The 17,953-nt window shown below is 41.0% G+C and overlaps 1 pseudogene; it reads right to left on the bottom strand.

The window, feature by feature from the left end:
- Positions 1-1,816: 1,816 nt before the first annotated feature.
- LOC102867768 lies at positions 1,817-2,629 on the bottom strand (annotated as a pseudogene).
- Positions 2,630-17,953: the final 15,324 nt, after the last annotated feature.

Here is a 17,953-nt window from a genome sequence, read left to right as displayed (position 1 = left end):
TCCTCTCCTGCACTGTCCCTCCACCCTTCCAGGCTTGATATCTTTCTCCAAGGACCAGTCTCCCCTGGCCACATGTCCAAAGTATGTAAAAAGAAGCTTCAAAATCCTAGCCTGCAAGGAGAAACTTTGTTTCACCTTCTCTAAGACAGACCTATTTGTTTTCTTGGAAGCCTATGGTATGTTTAATACTATTCTCCAGCACCACAGCTCAAAGCCATCAACTCTTCTTTTGTCATCCTTAGTCATTGTCCAGCTCTCTGATGCATAGCAAGTAATTGCAAAGACCATGGCATGTATCAGGCACACCTTAATCTCTGGGCTGACATCTTTGCTTTTCAGCACTCTGTAGAGGTCCCTCACAGCAGAATTTCCCTAATGCAATTAGTCTTTTGATTTCCTGACTGCTGGTGTTAAGAGTGTTGATTGTGGAGCCCAGCAAGCTGTAATTGTTAACCACTTCTATCTCTTCTCCATCTATCATGGTCCTGCCAATTGGCCCAGTGGTAAGAATCTTTTTCTTCTTGATGTTAAACTTCAATCTATATTGAAGACTATAGTGCTTGACCTTCTGAAGCAAGTGCTTCAGGTCTTCTTCAGTTTCATCACGCAGGGTTGTGTCATCTGCATGATGTAGGTTGTTGGTAAGTCTACCTCCAATCTTGTTGCGGCGTTCCTCCTCATAAAGCCCTGCTTCACAAATGATCTGTCTGTATATTGATTGAAAAGATATGGAGACAGGATGCATACAAATTGTATACTGTTTCCTTTAATTATCAAAAACAGTCTTTGATCTAACTATAATCTCCCAGATGCTACCATATTGGAGGAAGCTGTATTAGACATTGATGTCCCAAAGGATTTGACACACTTTGATATATATCTTGAGTCATCATTGGACACAAAAGTGTCTTAGCATAGACACAGTATTTAAGAATAAAACCAAACCAATTCAACCTACTGCCATTAGGTTTCTTTATGGGAAGATACTGCCCAACATATTCCCTAGAGTACTTGGTGGATTTGAAATGCTAAACTTTGGGTCTTAGGATCTTTGAGAGCACTTGATTTTCAGGCTTTCTAGGTATTTGCCTATTACTGTGCTAGATCATTTTGGTTAGTTAGATTTGAAAATGAAGCCTTAAATAATATTTAAGTTATATGCTCTGGCGAGCTTGGCCAGGACAGATGATCTTGCCTTGATAACTGTGCATATATCTAGTGATTTGGGCTGCAAGGTAAAATCATGTATCAGGTATGCATCCATCTATCAGTGTACTAAGGTTTGGTACGTAGTTACCACTCAGTAATACTTATAGGATGAATATCTGAGACAGTCCGAACTTCCAGATTTCCCTTAGTTACTATGGGATATGGAGTATTGAGTGAAGCATTACATCTAAGGCTCAAAGAGAGCCTTCATGAAGATTAACTTTAATTCTCATAAAGTGTGATCAACTTCATGCAACAATAATTTTCCTGTTGTGATGTCCTCAGAGGTACAGCTCTTCTGGGGATAAAATATTCCTTACCATGCTCTTTGAAATAGTTCGTTCTCCTTCCTTCCTTCTCTCTCTCTCTCTCTGACAGTGGATACATTTGGACTGAACCATTTGGTTTACAACACAAAGTAAGAGGAAAATAGATTTTCTTTAACCAATACTTTACAGAGTCATAGTAAAACAAGAGATTACATTTCTCAATAGTGAAGAGCAAGTAAACAGGTCCTGACTTAACTCTTTGAATTTACCTTATACACTATAGTAACAAACAATTTTCTCCCCAGTGCCATCTTTTATCATTGTCTAGATCTGAAGTGTTAATCAATATCCACTAACTCCACTTTACAAATGAGTTTTGCACTTGTTGGGTTTTTGACATCTGGTTGTCCTTTCCCCTCTATAAGCCCATTCTGGTCCAATCTCTAGCTTGACTCTCTCTCATAGACAAGAGAATGTCATCCCATCCTCTGATACCTTGACCAGTTCTAACCTTGAAATGTAAAGGTCTGGCATATTTCTTCTTCTTTGAACTTGTTTGAATATTAGTATTAAAACCAGCCCCATCTTGTAGAGTTCCTGTATACCAACAGTGAACAACATCTCCTTTTTTAAGGAAAGTTGATTTTATCTCCCTTTGTAAGAATGTTGTTGTTGTTGTTGTTATATGCTGTCGAGTCGCTTGCGACTCATAGGGACCCTATGTACAACAGCCCTAAACCCTGCTCTATCCTGTGCCAATCTCACTATCTCTGACACACCTACCCCCATTACCCCAGTCCCTGAATCAATAGATTTTGAATATTTCTGTGGGCCCTCTTCCAGGGTCTCTCCAGACTTTGTTTCTTTGGGTTTGTCGTCATTAACTTTCACATCTGCCACCCAATCTGACACTTTATTTATATTTTCAGTACCGTTGAAACGCTTTGTTTAAAAAAGATGGTAACAGACCATAACCAAATGGGCCTTGCTAGTTGTTTTGGCCGCATTTTTAATGTTTCCTGATAGCTTATGTTCTTCAAGAAACAAATCAGAACCGTGATCCAGGAGATATTGATAATGTCCTTGCTGGGAAGCTGTTCATTACACAGTTGCACCACGGTCCACACCCCCTGTGGGACAGTCGCCACCATCCTGCCCACCGCCTCTGCTCTCACAGTTTTTTTTCTTCTGTATGGCATAACATCGAGTTGGAGTAGGCTACTGCAGTGTTAATGTACGGAAAAGAATTAGAGTAGAAAAACTGCATCTTTTTTAAACTGAGTGTTGTAATTGGTTGTTGTTGTGTACCATCGAGTCGGATCCAGCCCATACCTGACCCTTCAGTGGGTTTTCAGAGGCAGTTATCACATGGGAGGAGACTACCCAGCCAGTGGTGGCCTAGAACTGCAGCTAAGGGAATGACTGGAAGACGCAAAACTTCTCCTTTTCTCTTTAGTGTAAAACGGGAGAAAGCCAGTGCCTTTGGGATTGCAGTGCAGCTTCTTGCCACTAAGACACCAGAGATCCCCACTTATTTCATAAAGCAAAATAAACATGTGTGAATAATCAAATGAAAAAATCTAACATGCTTTGTAAACTTTCTTTCAAATCACAATAAAGATTTTTGTAAAACAAAAAAATTTGACACTTTTATGTCTATAGAACAGCTGCAAAAACCGATTTCTTTTTTCCACAAAGGAAATCTTAACTTTTCTAAAAAAAAAGAAAATACTATCACTCATCTTTACTGATCACAGTTCAACAAAATTAGAAATCATTTTTAAAAAATCACAAAAGTCTAAGTGGTTTGAAAATGCAGAGTGAGTTTCTGTTTATGCCCCAAATAACTCTTGGTCCAAAGACAAAATGAAAATGAGAAACTTATTTGGTAATGAATTTTAGGAGTATTTATCTGCATATTTATTCAACTTCCTTTTCTAGCTGGATGGCAACAACTATGGTGGAAAAGTAAACGAGGCTTTTTGAAGAAGTTCTTATATGTGCTGTCGAGTCGCCTTCGATTCATAGTGACCCTATGCACAATAGCTCGGAACTCTGTCCTATCCTGAGCCCGAATCACTGTCTCCAACACACCTACCTGCATTACCCCAGTTACTGTGTCAATCAATCCATCTCCTCTAGGCTCTTTTCTTCTTATTACACACATAGAAAAGAATATTTTTGTGGTATATTAAGGAACTGGACAAGTCAATCACAGTTGGAGGCAGCTGCTTAAGACACCCTAGGCTTCCACAGCTACTCAAAGGCTTACGAGGATCAATATTTCATAAACCTGCAACCTAGTAAGTCGGTAAGAAAACGGTTAATGAAATAAAACCTCTCTACTTCTTGAGATCAGTTATTGGGCCAACTCTTTTTTTTCCTTTCTTTTTTTTAAAAATTAATTTTAATGAAAGTTTACAGAGACTTTGGACTTCCATTCATTCATTGTTGCACTTTTCTCCCTGCCCACCCCTCCCCACCCCAGTTCGCTCCTCTCTTTGAAAAGTAAAAGAAAAATTCTTTCATTGTTATACAATCCCTCCCCTCAAGTCTACTCCACTGTGCAGCCCTCATTCTGGACTCCTGTCATGACGATAATACCTAATCATATATTATTGGGCCTACTCTTGCAGTAATGACTGACCTGTGAGAACCTGAAAAGCATCCTCAATCTTAGGGCAAACTTAATTTACCTGGAGTGGTCCTTACTTAAGTATCATTGGAATGTTGTAGCACAACATGCCTATATCCCTAACGTTGATATTCAACCAAGCTACTACGGTTCGATGAGATGATTAAGGAGGCCATGAACCAATAAGAGCGATCAGGGCTTACACTGCACTGCGGCTGAGGTAATGACTGGAAGAGGCAAAACTTTTCCTTCTATTTTTAGAGTAAAACTTGTGAAAGCCAGTGCCTAAAGAAAGTAGGAACAAGTTTCAGAGAAATGGTAAGACTACACGCACCTTGTCAAAGACAGAGAACTTGTGAGACCTGGAAAAACAAGGCGGCTGTGTATCATCAAGTCGGAACCAACTCACAGCTGACTCTTCATCGCGTCTTCAGAAGCAGTAAGTCACATGGGAGATTACCCAGCTTTCCCCCATGAAGAAGCTGGTGGATTTGAATCACCTGCCTTTGGATTGGCAGTGGAACTCCTCACTGCTAAGCCACCTTGCTTTTTTGTTAAAAAAAAAAAGTGAAGCAGTCTCATTAAATCATTAAATTCCACTCTTCAAAGACTTCACTGTAAATGACTGTTATATTTCTGGCACAAAATTGTTATATATATATATATAGAGAGAGAGAGATATGGAGATATATAGTCAGTAATACTAATAATACTATCCTCCCACCACCACCAAGTTATTTCATGAGAATCTCAATGAAAATCTCTATTTCTTGCAGTGTGAGATATAGAAAAGATTATTCATTCAAACCAGGGCAACATTGTTGTTGTTGTTACTGTTATGTGCTGTCAAGTCTCCTGCGACTCATAGCAACACTACGTACAATAGGTCGGTCCTATCCTGAACCCACCTCACTGTCCCTACCACACCTGACCTCAATTGCCCCTATGTCAATCCATCTCCTCCAGGGTGGTCTTCTCCTGTGCTGCCCTTCCACCTTTCCAACCATGAGGTCCTTCTCCAAGGACTGATCCCTCCTGGGTGAGATGGAGCTTCAAAATCCTTGCGTCCAAGAAGCAGTTTCATTTTACCCTCTCCAGGACAGACATGTTTTCTTGGCGGTCCATGGTATGTTCAACACTCAGGATTTTATTAAGGAATGCTTTCTCCATGTACTTTGCAAGTAAAGGTGAATGCTGGAACTTCCATTCCCACCTTAGCGTCCTGGTTAGTGAACAAAGGGTTTTCTCATGATAGAGCTGGTACCAGTGGACAGTTATTGGTCCTACTTTGGGACATAGTAAGAGTATAGTGGGTCCAGAGGCAGTAAATGGCATGGGAGATTACCCACATTTCTCCCTCCAGAGTAGGTGGTGGATTTGAACAGTATACCTTTGCGTTGGCGACACGGTTCCTTACCACTAAGCCACTAGAGCTCCCTAGCGGGTCCAGTTGTTGTTGTTGCTGTGTGCCATCGAGCCTGGACTGACTCATAGCTGACCTTCCAAAGGGTTTTCAGAGGCAGTTAATGTGTGAAAAGAGATTGCCCATTTTTCTCCAGCCCATCAGCTGGTGGATTCCAACTATGTGCCTTTGGGATTGCAGAAAATCCCATATTTTTTTTTCTTCTTTTCTGGCTTTCTCGACATATTCACACTCTGAGGCGTGTTATTTCTGAGGATAGAAACTTCACGGACTCTGCCAGATCAATTTTGGAGTCGTTCCACCCAGCCCCCCGCCCCCCTGCGCGTCGTTGAGAATACAGACCACAGGATTTGCTCTTTGTGTTCAACAATTGGCTCTATAAGCTCCCTGGTGAAGCCACTGAGAAAACATACTGCTGCAAAAACATATTATGTAAAAACACATTGCTGTGAGAGTTGAGCATACTCAGTTCTTCCAGAATTGGAAATACCTCGAACCTCTCCAAATCTAGGGTTGCATATTGCGAATAGATTTTCTCAGAACTAGGAGCCTCAGTGATGCTGATTGAACGCAAGGGGATGCTGGTTTACTCTGTGCCCCTGTAATACACCCGAATGAACACTGGAGGGCACCCTTGTGCTGTTAGAAGTTGGGAGGTACTTGTGGAAGTTGAAGCTGTAAAATGCAGAGAATTTTATGTAGGATGCAGAGAATTTTGCCCTATCTTACTGGAGAAATTTATCAGATGATATCCTTGAGTCTTGAACTGGGTTAGGGAGCAGGGAGAAGAAATGAGATACCGTTATCTCTAAGCCTGTATTAGGTGTCAGTATGATATAATAGAAATTGGTGTTTAGATCTGCACAGCATTCCCACCCCCCCAATCATAATTGTTTATTTAATTGTGTCCTCTTTCTCGGTGGGAGCCTAACACATGAAGAGACTTAACCCTAGGATATAGAGTAACAAATCAAGTTTCCCATTGTTGTAGCCTCATTTCTTTGCTGCCAGCTCCTACTTAGGTCTTATCTGTCTCAATTAGAAACTCTCTTTTTGTTGTTAAGTGCCGTCGAGTCAAACACGACTCATAGAGACTCTGTAAATAAAAGACCTGAACCTTGTTCTGGAACTATCTTGGTTTCTCTAAGTTCATAGAGTTTGCAGAGGCATGTTGTTTAGGAAGTGGATGCCGCTCCTGCTTCCAAGCCTGTCTTTTTTTTTTATATTTTATTAATTTTCATAAACATTTACAGAGATTTTGGGCTTCCACTCATTCATTGTTGCACTATTCTCTCTACCCTCCTCCCAGTTTGTTCTTGTCCAAATGCCACAGTGCTTGTCAAAGCCAGTTCTGATTAACCTTCTTTGTCAGTGTATCCTTTGCCATTCCCTATCACTCCTCCCTGAGAGAGACTTCACCCTGGGTCATAAGGAAAAGGGGACGGCGTATTCTCTTAGCTACTTCCTGCTGAAAAGGGACGCTGTGGGTTTCAGGGTAAAGATCTTCTCTCACTACTCTAAAGGGCCCCTTTGGCAGTAGGAAACACATAGACTATTATGGAGATTGATTTTGGAATTCAGATGCACTCTTATTGATTGTGCTTGGCTGTACATGTACATATCCTTCAAGATGTATCATGGGGGTGTTGCAACCTAGAAGACACAAATTTGACTAACAAGTTATAAGTACATGAGTCCAATAATTATGGAAAAGTAAAAGAAAAGATTCTTTCATTGTTTTACAAACCCTCCCCCAGGTCCCCTCCACCATGCAGCCCTCGCTCTAGTCTCCTGTGATGACAGAAATACCCAGTTACATCTCTCTTTTAGACAGTTCTCTCCCTCCTCTGTTTCAGTGCAGTATACATTATTGAACCCATCTTACTCAGTGTCTCCCCAACCCCAAGGACAGTCCCATTCTACAACAGTGGCATCATGTAATATTTGTCCTTTTGTGACTGGGATATTTCACTCAGCATAATGTTCTCCAGAGTCAACCATTTTGAATAATATTGCATGAGTTCCAAGCCTGTCTTAATCTGAGAGCTCCACCAAACCATTATGGCATTTGACACACCAGCGGCACAGTGTTCAGCGTCACAACAATTGCAAGTTACCTCAGTACAGCAAATTGACAGACCCCTAACACAATTAACACCACTTCACACATGAGGCTTTTTTCAATGTGTCTTTCTTTTTAGCTATTTCCCTAAGTAAAAGTCTTTAGAAATGCAAGCTTTCTAGGAATAGACCATTACAAAGCCACGTAGGAGGTCCATTGGCTTTCCTTTTATCATTCTCTGCTGAGAACACTTTACCCAACCACGAGAAATGGAACTCTGATGCTATGTTGCTGTTATTGCTAAATGCCATTGAATTGACTCCAACTCATAGCATCCCCATGCAAAGCAGAAGGAGACTATTTGTTCCTCCTGTACCATCTGCACAATTGTTGCTTTGTTTGAATTTATTATTTTATTCACTGTGTCAGTTCAGCTCCTTGAAGGTCTTCCTCTGTGTTGTGACCCTGCACTTTACCAAGCAGGCTCCTCTTGATAAGACATACAAAGATGTACAAAGATGAAGCCTCGCTATCCTGACTTGTAAGAAATCTTCTGGCTTCACTTTTTTCAAGAAAAAAATTTTCTCTTCTTTTGACAAGCCTTGACATACTGAGTATTCTTCACCAATACCATAAGTCAAAGGCATCAATTCTTCTTTCTTCTTTTTTGTGTCCAGCTTTCATATGCATGGAAGGCTATTGTAAATACAATGATTTCTTGTGTCAGAAACACTTTATTCCTCAAAGTGACATCTTTACTTCTTAACACATTAAAGAGGTCCTTTGCATCTTACTAGCCTTTGCATAGTCAGTAAAACACAGATAAACATCTTAGGTATTATCTATTTTAAACTAGAATCCATCAGACATCAACAATGATATCCCTCTTTCCATGTCCTCTTCTGAATTGAAAGTATGTTTTGGCAGTTCCTTGGTAATGTACCGCTGTAACCATTTTTTAGTTATTTATCTTCCACAAGTTTTACTTGTATACAATTTTAATGTTATTTTTCGAGGATTTATTTTTCGGATGACCTTTCTTTTGAATGGGTGCAAATAGAAATCTCTTCCAATTGATTGGCCAAGCAGATATCTTACAAATTTCTAGTCAGGTGATCACTCCTAGTGCTTTTCTTTGTTGAAACAGTTTAGTTCGTATTCTATTTTTGGAGCCTTTTCTTTCCAATGATACCCTTAGTGCGAAGACTATGGCCCAGATCAAGCAAACCTTAGTCTCCAGCCTGATGTTGGTCTTCGTTGCTCATCAGTACTTTGGAGAGGTCCCTGACAGCTGACTTTCCCAATGCAATTCATCTTTTGAATTCCTGGCTGCTGGTAACAAGAGTGCTGACTGTGGAGTCAAGCAAACTGAAATTGTTATCTGGACAGTGACTAGGGATGATAGAAAGAGAATCGATATCTTTGAGCTGTGGTGCTGAAGAAGAGTATCGAATATACTCATATAATACTCTTCTATATAATATTGAATATACTCTTATAGACTGCTGGGAGAACAAACAGGTTTGTCCTAGAGAGGGTGAAACCAGGCAGCTCCTTGGAGACAAGGATTCTGTAGCTTCGTCTGACATACTTTGGGCATGTTGCAAGGAGGGACCAGTCCTTAGAGGGGGACGTCATGCTTGGGAGGATGGAGGGACAGGGCAGGAGAGGAAGACCCTCGATAAGATGGACTGATTCAGTGACTGGGGCAATGCGGTAGGTGTGTCAGAGAAAGTAAGATTGGCACAGGACAGAGCAGGGTTTAGGGCTATTGTACATAGGGTCGCTATGAGTTGCAAGTGACTCGATGGCACATAACAACAACAGCAACAACAATAACACCACTTAGTGCAGCTTAGACTTCTTCCTTTCCTTCTATTGGTTCTTGATTGTTTGCTACCTCCTGAAATGATTTAATGTGGACCAACTCTTTTTGTGTTTAGTTTTTTAAAATTTTTTTCATTGTTGCACATTCTCTCCCCACCTCAGCCCAGCCTGCCTAGTAATGCACTCCTTCTTTCAGATTGTTGTCATATGTAATCAAATATTCCCTTTGGACATTTCTTCCCCTCTTCTGTTCTACTGCAGTGTTCATTGTCTACCCAATCTTTTTTGCCATTCTTTCCCCAATCCCTCCCGTTATTGGTCTCATTTTGTAACAGTAGCATTATGCAGTATTTTTCCTTTGGTGACTGAGATATTTCACTCAGTATAATGTCCTTCATGATCCCCTATATTGTGTAATGTTTTATGAGTTCGTTGTTTTTCAATGCTGTGTAATATTCCATTGTGTGAATGTACCATAGTTTTTCTATTTATTCATTTGATGAGCACTTGGTTTGCTTCCATCTCTTTGCTATGGTGAATAATACAGCAATAAACATGGGTGTGCATACATCTGTTTGGGTGGAAACTCTGGTTTATTTAGGGTATATTTATAGTAATAGAATTGCTGGATCAAATGGGATTTCTATTTCCAACATTTTTTTGAAATAAAATTTTTATTTTACACTTTCCCATTTCCTTTACCCAGCCCTCCTTCCACCCATCAAATTATGTGACCCTATGATTACCCATCCTCACCCTGCTACCCCACTCCTTGGATACTCATACACATTTTACTAGCTATCTTTTTATTTCGACAATAATGGTTGTCATATATAATCAAATATTCCCTTTGGACATTTCTTCCCCTCTTCTGTTCTACTGCAGTGTTCATTGTCTACCCACTCTTTTTTGCCATTCTTTCCCCAATCCCTCCCGTTGTTGGTCTCATTTTGTAACAGTGGCATTATGCAGTATTTTTCCTTTGGTGACTGAGATATTTCACTCAGTATAATGTCCTTCATGATCCCCTATATTGTGTAATGTTTTATGAGTTCATTGTTTTTCAATGCTGTGTAATATTCCATTGTGTGAATGTACCATAATTTTTCCATTCATTCATTTGTTGAGCACTTGGTTTGCTGCTATGAACATTGGTGTACAAATCTGCACTTGTGCCTCACTTCTCATTCTCCTGGGATACATTCTAAGCTGTGGAATAGCAGTGCCATATTGAATTTCTATGTTCAGCTTTTTGAGGAACACCAAACTGCCTTTCAGAGTGATTGTACCATTTTACAATCCCACCAACAATGTATAAGAGTTCCTATCTTGTCACAGCCTCTCCAACATTATTTCCTTATTTTAATGCCATAATTGTCCTTTGGTGATTTACTTACGTCACTCAGAATGATTTCCTCTAGATTTGTTCTTGTTGTATAATGTTTCACGAATTCTTTAGCACTCTTTAGTGTTGAGCAATACTCCATTGTGTGAATGTGCCATAGTTTCTTTAGCCATTAATTTCTTTTTATTTTATTTTATTTTTTAATTTTTAAAAAATTTTTATAGTATTATATTTATGTGTACTGTCAAATCAGATCTGACTGGTACAGGAGGAGGTTACCCCCTCCTTCTCCAGCAGAGCATCTGGTGGATTTGAACCACGTACTTCTGGGATTGCAGTGCAGCTTCTTGAGCCATTCATTTCTTGATGATCAGTTGGGATGTGTCCAACTCTTTGCTATTGCAGAAAATGCTGCAGTTAACATAGGTTTACAAATAATCTGCTTGTATTTCACCTCTTGTTTCTTTGGGGTATATACCTAGTCATGAGATTGCTGGATCAAATTGTATTTTTATTCCTAACTTTCCAAGTAAGTGCTTATCTGCTTTCCATAGTGGGTACATCATTTTGCAGTCCCACTAGCAATATGTAGGAGTTACAATTTGCCTAGACTCTGGCTATAATTCATTTTATGTCTTATTGAACTTTGCTATTGTTGCTGCAGAGAGATGTTAGCTCACTGTTGTTTGTGTCACAGCCAGAGGGACCTTGGCTGCTAAAATTTTGCGTTTGAGGCACCCTCTCTAGTAATGATATTTAAGGACTTCTTCCAATTGGTAAATTTTCATGTACTTGCATTCAAGACAAAATTGAGGTTGGCACGATTGAGGCGTGGTCCTCTCTTGTGATCTACCAGAAGATTCCAACCTCTCTCCACATGTGAGATGTTTTTGCTTGTTAAAAGTGGAATGCCACAGAGAAAGTAAATGTGGTCTCCTTGCCAGAGGCACAAAGTTATTTGAACAGAAGGTGCTTCCCTGTTTGAACTCAAAAGTGGTCAACCACAGAATCCACTTTCAGGTTCTAGTGGCTTAGTGGTAAGGAGTTGCACTGCTAACTCAAAAGGAACACACTTTGAATCCACCACATGCTCTGCAGGAGAAGCATAAGCAATTTCTTCTTGTTGCAATTTACCCTCTCTGGAAACTCACTGGAGGGACAGCAATGAATTGGTTCTGACTCAATCGTACACAGCAACAACTGATAGGAAACAACACATTCAATACCTACGAGAATATAACAAGGAAGCAATAGATTCACATATAATAAACAGAGTGATAGGTGTGCTTGTGCATACAAGTGACAACAGTTACATGCAGGATCTGGTGAATGATCATGGTGTGGTGTGGTTTCACTGGCTTTCCCGGTATGGTCCAGTTGGAGTTTGCCACTGGTGTGACTGATTCTAGGGCCAGTTGGCCCAATAAGGACATTGAAGACCTCAGATGTTCCATACTATGTGGCCTAAAGCAGATAGGATGACATAAAGTACAGTGGGTTAGTAAGTAGTAGTTGTTGTTGTTGAATACTGTTGAGTCAGAACTGACCCATAGCTGACCTTCTAGGGGAGGAGATTGCCCATTCTCATCCTGTGGAGCAACTGGTGGATTTGAACCATGTGCCTTCAGCATTGCAGCACAGCTTCTTACCACTAGGCCTCCAGAGCTCTCCAAGTAGTACTTAGTAGTAAGTATTTCCTATCAGAAAATTACTTGGAAACCTGCTTGATACTCCTTCAGTAAGGGGGGGGGGAACAGAAAGCCGACAGATTGTGGCACTATGATACCAGTCCTGAAGGGGGCAGCAAAGACTGGAAAAAACACTAGCTATATGACCCTTGAAAGAACAGCAAAAATCCATCCGGTTGCTATTGTTGCGTACCATCGAGTCAGAACTGACCCATAGCTGACCCTCAGGTGGGTTTTCAGAGGCGGTGACTCCAAGGGGAGGGGACTGGCCATCTTTCTCCAGCGAAGCAGCTGGTTGACTCGAACCTCATGCCTTCTCATTGGTAGCACAATTCCTTACCACAAAGCTGTCAGCTCCCAAGCAAGGTTCTGAAAAGTCACAAAACCAATGGAAGCAAATTACCATTCATTAAGCATTTACTGTGTACCAGGGAGTGTTCAACCCACCTATAGACTAGAATTTTTTTTCAGCATTGCACTTAAACATCACAACGTTTCTGGAAAATAGAGAAGATCTCATGTTCCAAAAATGAGAAACCGAGGCTCAGTGAAGTCTATTATACCAAATCTTGTAGTTGTTAAGTGTTTCAGAACCCAGGACTATCTATCAGGCCTATTTAATTGGTCTGGACCAAAGTAGGGGGAAGAAAATCAAGATGCATAGACAGAATTTGTCCAAAGGACTGATGGGCAATGTGAACTTCAGTTTCCCTGATCCTGGGACTGAATTGAAACGTGAATTACAAGGAAGAAGTGGGAAGGCTGGTGAAGTTACCTTGATAAAGCTAAATGTCTATGAATGCTTGAACAGAAAAAGAAAATATTGTGTGAACTTTTGCTCAAATCACAATGGAACGAAAAGTTTAAAGGACTTGAGATGCATTTTGATATAAGCAGCTTTTTGCCTATTGAATTCTGCCAGAAGAGTCACTTACCAGCTTCAGAAGGAGTAAAGAAGTGCAACAATTCAAAGAAACAAAAATTCCATTTACTCACCAAGTTCTCTCAAACCTTTTTCCAACAAAATGTCTTTCTGTATCTCTATTGTCCATTTCCTCCTTTTTATTCCCACTTCTCTCTTGAGTCTCTGTTTAGGCTTTCTCATCTTTTACTATCAAAATTTCCAAAATGGCCTCTGTGCCCCCAATCTCTCTTCTCTTTATTCTGCCTCGAACAACAGATATTCTTGGGTCCTCCATTCTATCTGATAATTCTATGGTCTCACAGACTTAGCTCTCCGCCACTTACCACAGTAACTTAGGAAAGCCTTATGTAAGCCTCTTGATGTGTTCTACTCCATCACATCTACCTCAGAAAAATATGAAATACCAAAAAGGTTGGAACTGTAAATTTACCATTGACTACTCTGCAGTGGATTCTCATTGCCAAAAGCATATGAGAATGTCAATTATTGGGCCCTAATGAACTTTTTCACTTTTGTCTACCATCCTCTTGGAGAGCCCTAGTGGCTTAGTGGTAAGGACAACCCCAAAGCCCATGGTTTGAATCCACCAGCTTCTCCACAGGAGAGAGATGGGTAATCTCTTCCGGTACTATTTGTTGTTATTGTTGTTATGTGCCGTTGAGTCGCCTGTGATACATAGCAACCCTATGTACAATAGCTCTGAACCCTGTCCTATCCTGAGCCAAACTTACCATCTCTGACACACCTACTGCCTCTGAAAACCCATGAGAAAGTCAGCTATGTCTCAATGGTACTCAACAATAACATCAACAACTACTACTAGTAGCAGTAGTAGTAGTACTACACTTTGTCAAGAAGACAAAGATTCTCACCACTGGACCAATTGGCAGCATCAGGATGGATGGTGAAGAGATTGAGATTGTTCACAGCTTTAGTTTGCTTGGCTCCATAGTCAACACTCTTGGCACCAGTAGCCAGGAAATTAAGAGGCGCATTGCCATGGGGAAGTCTGCTGTTAGGGACCTCTCCAAAGTACTGAAGAGCAATGATGTCTCTCTGGAGACTAAGGTGAGTCTGATACAGGCCATGGTCTTTGCAATCACTTGTTATGCATCAGAGAGTTGGACAATGACCAAGGAGGATAGAAGGAGAATTGATGATGCCTTTGAGCTGTGGTGGGGGAGAAGAGTATTGAGAATACCATGGACTGCTAGGAAAACAAACAGATTCATCCTGGAAAGGGTTAAACCGGGTGGCTCCTTGGAGGCAAGGATTCTGAGGCTGTGTCTGACGTACTTTGGACATGTTGTGAGGAGAGACCGGTCCTTGGAGAAGGACATCATACTTGGGAGGGTGGAGGGACGGCGCAGGAGGGGAAGGCCCTCTATGAGGTGGATTGATTCAGTGACTCAGATAATCGGGATGGGAGTGTCAGAGACAGTGCGATTGGCACAGGACAGAGCAGAGTTTAGGGCTGTTGTACATAGGGTCGCTATGGGTCACAAGCAACTTGACGGTACATAACAACAACAACAACAACAACAACTACTACACTCCAGCCATAGCAAACTCCTACAGTTTTTTAGTACAAGGGACTCTCTTAGAAACTGGAAGCCATCCTTATCCCAATTTCACTGAAGTCAATTAAACTCTCCTCCATCTTTACCTACACTTGGCCTGAGAGAAAAGAGTGCACTCACAATTATGAAGATTCATAGCTCTGAACAGGTTTGGTATACTTTGCTTGGGCCCTCTACGCCATCTGATAGTTCTGTTTTCATAGACTTCTCCCCCACCCTCTCCACTTCATACAGTAACTTGTTAATGCCTTTTTGATTCTCTTGACATCTACTCAATCACTTCAACCTCAATCTTAGTACGTGACTTCCCTAGCAATCCAGGAGAAAAATAACACAGTTTGGATCTTCCTGTCCCTTGCCCCTGTAAAAAACATCTACATTTGACATATCATTACCTCCTTCCTTTCTGCAGCCAGGGAAAAGTACTTTTCATTATGCTTAAATTTAACTTGTGTAGCTGTGCTCACAAGATTCCATTCCTTCTCACCTTCTCTGGAGCCAAGCCATTTCTTTTGTTTTTAGTACCTCCTTTCCATTTTTCCATTTTCTATAGACTCCTTTCCCTTCTCCTGTAAACATATTCAAGATATCCCCTCTTCCCACTATGCTATCACTCAGTTTTCCTTTGATTGCAGTTAAAGCTCTTGAAAAAATTTAGTAATCTCTAACTACATAGTCTTCACTAAGTCAGCAAATATTGTAGGAAAAAGAAAGTAGAGATTTAGACAATACTTGATCGTTCTAATGCGAAACCTATACTTGGACCAGGAGGCAGTTGTCAGAACAGAGCAAGGGAACACTGCATGGTTCAAAATTGGGAAGGGTGTACGCCAGGGATGCATCCTATCTCCATACCTTTTCAACCTATATGCAGAACAGATTATCTGGGAGGCTGGGCTCTATGAGGAGAAATGTGGGGTCAAGATTGGTGGACGATTTATCAACAACCTGTGTTATGCGGATGACACAACCCTGCTTGCTGAAACTGAAGAGGACCTGAAGCACCTGCTGCAGAGAGTCAAGGACTGCAGCCTCCAATATGGATTGAGGCTCAATGTCAAGAAGACAAAGATTCTCACCACTGGACCAATTGGCAGCATCAAGATGGATGGTGAAGAGATTGAGATTGTACACAGCTTTAGTTTGCTTGGCTCCATAGTCAACAGTCTTGGCACCAGCAGACAGGAAATTAAAAGCGCATTGCCATGGGAAAGTCTGCTGTTAGGGACCTCTCCAAAGTACTGAAGAGCAATGGTGTCTCTCTGAAGACTAAGGTGCATCTGATGCAGGCCATGGTCTTCGCAATCACCTGTTATGCATCAGAGAGTTGGGCAATGACCAAGGAGGATAGAAGGAGAATTGATGCCTTTGAGCTGTGGTGGTGGAGAAGAGTATTGAGAATACCATGGACTGCTAGGAAAACAAACAGATTCATCCTGGAAAGGGTTAAACCGGGTGGCTCCTTGGAGGCAAGGATTCTGAGCCTGTGTCTAACATACTTTGGACATGTTGTGAGGAGAGACCGGTCCTTGGAGAGGGACATCATGCTTGGGAGGGTGGAGGGACAGCGCAGGAGAGGAAGGCCCTCTATGAGGTGGATTGATTCAGTGACTGGGATAATTGGGATGGGAGTGTCAGAGACAGTGCGATTGGCACAGGACAGAGCAGAGTTTAGGGCTGCTGTACATAGGATCGCTATGAGTTGCAAGCGACTCAACGGCACATAACAACAGTAACAACATGTGTGTATGAGAGAGTTATGGATGTCAAGTAAGAATAAAGTATATGCATAAGGTTAAAGAAAAACCTATTGACTGGTGTGTGTGGGGGGGAACCCCACATTTGGCAATGACAACTCAGACAAGGTTCTCATAATGAAAGTTTACAGAATACTCCTGGGCCTCCACAAGAAAAAGGCTGCTAACACAATTACAGAATGGGCAACAGACATGGAAAGACTTTTCACAGAGGATGACATTTGGGTGGCCAACATGAAGAAATGCTCCAAATCACTGGTAATCAGAGAGATGAAAATCAAAACCACAGTGAGATACCACCTCACCCAGTAGCAGTGGCAAATTTAACAGGACAGCAAGTAATAAATGTTGGAGAGGATGTGGGGAGATAGGAACCCTTATACACTGTTGGTGGCATTGTAAAATGGAGCAATCACTCTGGAAGGCAGGTTGACAATTCTTCCTAAAAGCTGAACATAGAGATCGGATGTGACCCAGCTGTTGCACTGCTAGGAATATACCACAAGAAAAACAGAACTGAGACACAGAGATTTATGCACCTATGGTCATAGCAGCATTATTCATGGTAGTAAGAATATTGAAGCAGCCGAAATGTCCATCAACAAATGAACGGATTGAGAAATTGTAGTACATTCACAAGGTGGTAGTAGTACTAAGGAGCAAAAATTTTGGGAAATAATATACAACATTTTTAGAACCTAGAGAGTATTACGTTGAGTGAACTAGCTCATAAGGACAAATAATGAGTAAGAACATTATTGTAAAGATATTATGATGAATAGTAAGATGTATATAGAAATTCGAAAGGAGAAGCGGGTGGGGCAGGAAGGCAGAGGTTAGAGAGGGGAAGAATTCACCACAATAACAGAGTTTCAGGGGAGAGCAAGGGGGGAAGAAATTAGGAAAGATCCAATGGGAACTTGAAAAGACAGTAATAGTAGACATAGATCGGGGAGCTCTGGTGGCCTAGTGGCAAGGAGCTGCAACTACAATCCCAGAGGCGCACAGTTCGAATCCACCAGATGCTCTGCCGGGGAAGGAGGGGTAGTCTCCTCCTGTACCAGTCAGATCTGATTTGACGGTACACTCACACAAAAATAATAAAATAAAATAAACATTAAAAAAAAGAAAAAAGTAGACATAGATCAATGATGATTAATTTTATAAAACACAGTGTATGTGAGTGATTGTAGCATAATGTGAATGTAGGAATGTGTGAAATACAATGTATAT

This window comes from Elephantulus edwardii, unplaced genomic scaffold (genome assembly GCF_000299155.1).
Source record: "Elephantulus edwardii isolate Elephantulus edwardi_28Jun2011 unplaced genomic scaffold, EleEdw1.0 scaffold00016, whole genome shotgun sequence".
In the NCBI taxonomy this organism is placed as follows: domain Eukaryota; kingdom Metazoa; phylum Chordata; class Mammalia; order Macroscelidea; family Macroscelididae; genus Elephantulus; species Elephantulus edwardii.
This window is presented reverse-complemented; position numbering and strand designations above follow the sequence as displayed.